This window comes from Rhinopithecus bieti, unplaced genomic scaffold (assembly GCF_001698545.2).
Source record: "Rhinopithecus bieti isolate Rb0 unplaced genomic scaffold, ASM169854v2 scaffold_63160, whole genome shotgun sequence".
Lineage (NCBI taxonomy): Eukaryota > Metazoa > Chordata > Mammalia > Primates > Cercopithecidae > Rhinopithecus > Rhinopithecus bieti.
In genome coordinates this window covers 15,558-22,029 of record NW_016823784.1, presented here as the reverse complement: position 1 = coordinate 22,029, position 6,472 = coordinate 15,558, and the positions used below count along the sequence as shown (strand labels likewise).

At 44.7% G+C, this 6,472-nt stretch overlaps 1 pseudogene across 1 annotated transcript; it reads right to left on the bottom strand.

Annotated features, from left to right (window-relative positions):
• Positions 1-59: 59 nt before the first annotated feature.
• On the bottom strand, positions 60-1,269 carry LOC108521842 (regulator of nonsense transcripts 3B pseudogene; annotated as a pseudogene). Its single transcript, XR_001883294.1, has one exon. The product of XR_001883294.1 is annotated as a regulator of nonsense transcripts 3B pseudogene (transcript).
• Between the last annotated feature and the right edge of the window lie 5,203 nt (positions 1,270-6,472).

The window sequence follows — 6,472 nt, the reverse complement described above, 5'->3', positions numbered from 1 at the left end:
AATCTTCGAATTACCACCTTAAGAAATGCATAAGGAAAATAAAATTAGTAAAAATCAATTTTCTCTCATACCTGAAAGAATCACAGTTCCTGAAGAAGGCTGGGCTTTTTAAAATATGAAATCACTTGTGAAAACCCAGGAGAAAATATTCTGCAGCCCAATGCTCAGAATTAGTCAAACATAATAGTAACGCGGTTTTTAAAAAAAAAGCTTGGAAATGAGAACCACCTGGAGCAGGGAAAAATCTCAGGTTTTGCTCTTTACAGCAGCCCTGCAGTTTACCAGGTTTGTGCATCATTTTCGATCACCCATTTTTTAACAGATGTAGTGGCAAGAAATTAGTAAGCCAACCCTGGTCTTTGTGGGTGCCACGAACTCTTGATTTAGTAACAAGTTTCTCCCACGTCCAACACATCTTAAAACAAAATCCTTGCCCATTGAACTTAAGAATTCAAAACTCTAACGAATACAAAAAATCCACCCATTGCTCTCAAAATAGGATGCTCTCGATCTACCCTCCTGTACCATTAATCACCCTGAACTCTCCCCCAACTCGCCTCCATGAATAATATTCCCATCCCTCATGTCTCCTTCAGTATTTAACATTTCTCCCCAATTACACCTTTAGTTCCTCATTCTTTATACCGTCGCTCTCTCCTCCCATTATCATCTCACAGCTCTGACCTAAACCCTTCCCGTTTGGGGAGTCCCCCCTTTTCCTCGCCCCTACCCAGGATTTGGCTGGGAGGGGCTCTCCCCATTTCGGGAGAAAGGATAAACCAGGATGGTGCGACTTCCATTCAGGCGAAGAGAAGAAGGGGAACCTGAGAGAGAAAGGGGCCAGCCCCATTCCCAGCCATCCTCCCCGCGCTGCGGACCCGTCCCGCCCTCTCCCGGGCCAGCGGCCGACCGGGCACCTTGCTCAGCGCTTCTTTCTTCTCCTTGTTGCGATCCTGCTTATCTTCCCCTTGGAGCTGTCCCCGAGGTCCCACCACCACTGCCTGTGGCCCCGGCGGGGTTAACAGGGTTACTCGCTTCTCCTTAGGCCTGTGCTCCTTCTCTTCCTTCATGGCTACGTCCCCCGCTGAAGCGGCTCGGCCGGAACGGGGCTACCCCGGGCACCAACTGCTCCAGGGAAGCACCCGTCAAAGCTCCGCCCCCAACAAATGCCCCTTATGATCAGTCGGGCCCCATATTCCACTGGGGCCTGCCAAGCTCTCGCGAGACTTGGGCCTTACCCAGTGCAAAGGTTTTAACACCTGGTTTTTACTTCCCGCCCGCCAAGTTCCTGCACCACCCAATCCCCTCGCGGCGCAGACTCCCTCTGGGCCCGCCCCTTCGCGCGTCATTAGCAACTCCGCCATCTTGAAGTGACTCTGTCGGGGACTACAAGTCCCGGCATGCAAAGCAGCTGCCCGCTTTTGTTGGGCGTTCAGGAGCCAGAGGTGTCTCAGGGTCCCTGTTTGTAAGTAAATCGAATCCTTTCATCTTCAGAGTTTTTCAGGTCGAAAGATAGGTTCTGCACGCTTAGTTTCCATCGGATAAACTCAATGCCGTCCAAATTTTGCCTCACTAGGGGAGCGACTTGTATTTTTTGTCTTTGAATTCAGAGGCTTTAGAATTTATTTTCCTACAACTCAAAGAGCCTAACATTAAAAAAAATTTATTTTCCTTATATTGATTAGGATTTACAGATACTTAGTAAACACTACAATATTAGCCGAGTTCAGTGGCGCGCGCCTGTATTCCCAGCTGCTCGGGAAGGCTGAGAAAGGAGGATCTTGAGCCCAGGAATTCGAGGCTGCAGTGAGCCATGATCGCGCCACTGCACTCCAGCCTGGGCGGCAGAGCGAGACCCTGTATCTAAAAAAGAAGGATAATAATAAATAAACACAAGATACTGATATTTAAAGGAGTAATATGACCAAAATATACGAGATTTGTTTTCATCACCTTATTTTACAAAAGGATCCTTCTCCCCAGGTACTGGTGTCCCACAGGGAGGGGAATAAAAATAAAACCCAATTTGATTTAGTTGTGATCACCCTCTTCACTTAAAAAGGGCAAATTTTACATTATTTATAATAACTCCAAACTGGAAACAATCCAAATGTTCTCAACAGGCAAAGGGATAAACAAAATATGGTACATCCATAGAATGAAATACTACTCAGCAATAAAAATGAACTATTGATATACGCATCAACATAAGTGAATCTCACAGTGATTGTGTTGAGTGACAGAGTCCAGACACAAAGAGACTACATGTTGTACAATTCCATTTATATGAAATTTTAGAAAAGGTAAAACCACAATGATAGAAAGCACTTCAGTTGGCCGGGTGTGGTGGCTCACGCCTATAATCCCAGCAATTTAGGAGGCCAAGGCAGGTGGATCACCTGAAGTCAGGAGTTCGAGACCAGCCTGGCTAACTTGGCGAAACCCCGTCTCTACTAAAAACACAAAAAATTAGCTGGGCGTGGTGGCTCATGCCTGTAATCCTAGCACTTTGGGAGGCCGAGGCGGGCAGATCACCTGAGATCAGGAGTTCAAGACCAGCCTGACCAACTTGGTGAAACCCTGTCTCTACTAAAATACAAAAATTAGCTGGGCATGGTGGCAGGCGCCTGTAGTCCCAGTTATTTGGGAGGCTGAAGCAGGAGAGTCACTTGAACCCGGGAGGCGGAGGTTGCAGTGAGCCGAGGTAGCGCCACTGGACTCCAACCTGGGTGACAGAGTGAGACTCCATCTCAAAAAAAAAAAGAGAGAGAAAGAGAGACAGACAGACACCCATAGAGGACAAAAACTAAAGTAAAGATGCAATAGGAGCCCAAGGCAGAAAGCTGCCTCAGGGCCAACTCCCATTTTTGCTGACCCCTAGAATATATTCCCCTGACTCTGCACTTAAATTTTTTCACTCCAATTGTCCAGCCTATTTTTGGATTCCTATTCCTGTGGCCAAAACTGTTTCCCTGTATTTGGGATCTGTTACTCTTGCTTTCAGTACCTGGCCGTTCTTATGAGCCTTGGAAATCATCAGAGTCATGTATCCAACTGCCTATTTAACGTCTCCACTTAAGACGTCTAACGTGTTCAGCCACTGAATGCATCCAAAACTGAACACTTGATCTTCCCCCCCCCCACCAACTGTATTAGCTTCCTATTCCTGCTGTAACATTACCACAAATGTAATGGGTTTAAATAATGCAAGTGTGTTATCTTACAGTTCTGTAGGTTAAAAGTCCAACAAGGTTTTAACTTTGTCCCATGAGGGGGCAAAAAAAATAGTAAGGCTGAGCGCGGTGGCTCACACCTGCAATCCCAGCACTTTGGGAGGCCGAGGTGGGGATCACGAGGTCAGGAGATNTTTTACTCTCTGCCTTGCCATTCCAAGCTTTTTTTTTTTTTTCAGGGTCACAGGTCACTGAAGCCTTAAACTCCTGAGCTGAAGTGATCCTCCTGCCTTAGCCTCCCAAATAGCTGGGACTACAGGTGCATGCCATCATGCCCAGCTAATTTATTTTTATTTTTGTAAAGAAGGGGTCTCACTGTGTTGCCCAGGCTGGTCTCCAACTCCTGGCCTCCCCACTTTCCCCTTTCACTTTTAAGGACTCCTGTGTTTACATTGTGTCCGCCTGTAAAATCCAGGATAATCTCCCTATTTTAAGGACTGCTGATTAGCAACCTTAATTTCCTTTTGCTGTATAACCTAACATAGTCTTGGGTTCTGGGGATTAGGATGTGTACAACTTTGGGGGGATATTATTCTGCCTAACACATACTGTAGACTTCCTTTTTAATGAAACTTTTAAATGCAGTATAACACATGTACAGACAAGTGCACTAAAAGTAAGTATCCAGCTTGCTGAATTTTCACAAAGTGAACACACTTATGTAACCAGCATGCAGATCAAGACACAAAACATTGCCGGCACTCCAGATGCTCTCTTCCTGCTTGTTCCCAGTCATTTTCACCACCAAGAAAATCGCTATCCTTTTTGCTTCTTCTTTTTTAGCAGCTACATCCTTCTATGAATGACTTCTAATACTATTGAGTTTGTCTGCTTTGAACTTTATGTAAACTGAATCATACAGCATGTATTCTTTTATGTTAGTCTCCTTTCTCTCAACATTTATGACTGAGATTTATTTATTTATTTATTTAGAGACGGAATCTCGCTTTGTCACCCAGGCTGAAGTGCAGTGGCACCATCTTGGCTCACATCTTGACTCACTGCAACCTCCACCTCCCGGGTTCAAGCAATTCTTCTGCCTCAGCCTCCCCAGTAGCTGGGACTACAGGCGTGTGCCACCACACCCGGCTAATTTTTGTATTTTTAGTAGAGACGGGGTTTCACCATATTGGCTGTTGGATACAGTGAGTTCTAGATTTCTCTTCAAAGAATCGGTATGTCAGTATGTTCAGTTCTTTGTCCTCCATTGTAAAGTTTAACGTCCTCGTAGTTTCAGTAAACAACCTTTTCCACCCGTTTTAATCAGTAGTTCACATCTGTTCCCCTGGTCACCTGCTCGTTCCTGACTTACCCTGGTCATCCGCTTTGACCTGAGTCACCCCTGGTCACCTGCTCTGACCTAAGCCACCTTTAGTTACCTGTTCCTAACCGTCCTTCCCGGCAAACTACTCACCCTGCCACTCTGTCTCATACCCCTGCTCTCTTTAAAGTAGCCAATCGGAATTAGCTTAGACTGTGTGGTCCAACCCTAGCCAATAGGGGAACGACACAGCAGTAGGGGCTACCTGTGTCAGGAATAAGAGCCCCTTTCCCTCCCTTGTTCAGGTGAGCTCTTGCCGTTACTCCATTCGCGAGTTGCACCCTTCTATAGAAGTAAAAATTGTCTTGCTGAGAAAATTAAATTTATGTTTAATTTAAATTTTAAAAAAAGTGCTATTTCTTTGTGGCACCGAGGAACAAGCATTTTGTTTCTAACATTGGCCAAGCTGGTCTTGAACTCCTGACCTAGTGATCCACCTGCCCTGGCCTCCCAAAGTGCTGGGATTACAGGCGTGAGCCACCACACCCGACTCATTTATGTTATATGTAGCTGTGGATTATTCCTTTTCACTGTTACATATTATTCCATTGTATGAGTCTACTACAATTTATCCCACTCTTAGGGGCTAATACTCATAGTGCCACTGGGAACATTTTAGAACATATTGTTTGATGATTCATGTCAGATACATACCTAGGAGTGGAATTGCTGGATCACAGAGTAAGCATATGCTCAACTTTAGTAGATACTACCATAGAGTTTTCCAACAGGGTTGTACCAATTTACACTTATCAGCAGTGTGTGAGATTGCTTCATACTCTTCCCAGCATTTGGTATTGTCTGGTAGGTGTGTAGGAGTAGCTTATTGTAGTTTCACTTTGCATTTCTCTGATTAAGTTGAGCACCTTTTCATATATTTTTTCGCTGTGTGCCTTTCTATTCTTTTGGTAATTGCGCCATGTTATTGTATTATTTATTCCAGAGCAAAAGAAACAAAACAAAACAGGGATGGTGATATGGCTCCTTTCCACCAAGTAAGGGGGAGAGCAAGAGTAAGTGTGTGCGTGTGTGTGAGAGAGAGGGAGAAAGAGAGCTGTCCCTAAAGTTCCTCGCACCACTGATTCTCTTAGGGGCTCCAAGTTTCCTCTTCCCACTTCTGATGATGAGCAGTATCATGTTTGGGACCCCACTGTAGAAAAGTAGAAGGAGGCTCTGCCTGTAATCCCAACACTTTGAGAGGCTGAGGTGGGAGGATTACTTGAGCTCAGGAGTTCGAAATCAGCCTGGGTAACATGGTGAACCCCATCTCCACAAAAACTTTAAAAATTAGCCGAGTGTGGTGGCACACACCTGTGGTCTCAGCTACTCAGGAGGCTGAGGCGGGAGGATAGCTTGAGCCCGGGGGTTAGGCTGCAGTGAGCTGTGATCGCGCCACTGCACTCCAACCTGGGCGACAGAACAATACCCTGTCTCGAAACAAAACAAAAACCAAAACCCAGAAAGAAAATATCTGTACACAAATGGAAGAACCTTACTTTAAAACATCTTCCCTGCCCTTCATGGAACAGGCTACTTTTAATAAATTGTCTTGCCCCTTCTTTATTCATTCCTTTCACAAATAAAACTCCTTGTGGAAATCTTGTGGAATTGCCTGGTGTTCAGCTCCCCCTAGCTTAAAGGTGGTTTAGCATCCAATTTCAAGATCAAATTGACTTTTATTTAAATGTTGTATTCATTGTTGTTTTTAATTAATTCTTGACCCAGATCAGCTCTGAAATTATCCAAATTCTAAACAGACAATTAGGAAAGGAGTTGGATAATTTGTACAGTACAAAAAATTATTTCACATGAGCGCCTGCTGATCCTAATATTACCTATGAAAGAAAGGGTAATATTTTATGAATTAGCCAAGTTAAAAATATGTATGAGAATGTTGGACTCCTTCCCAGTCAGTGCA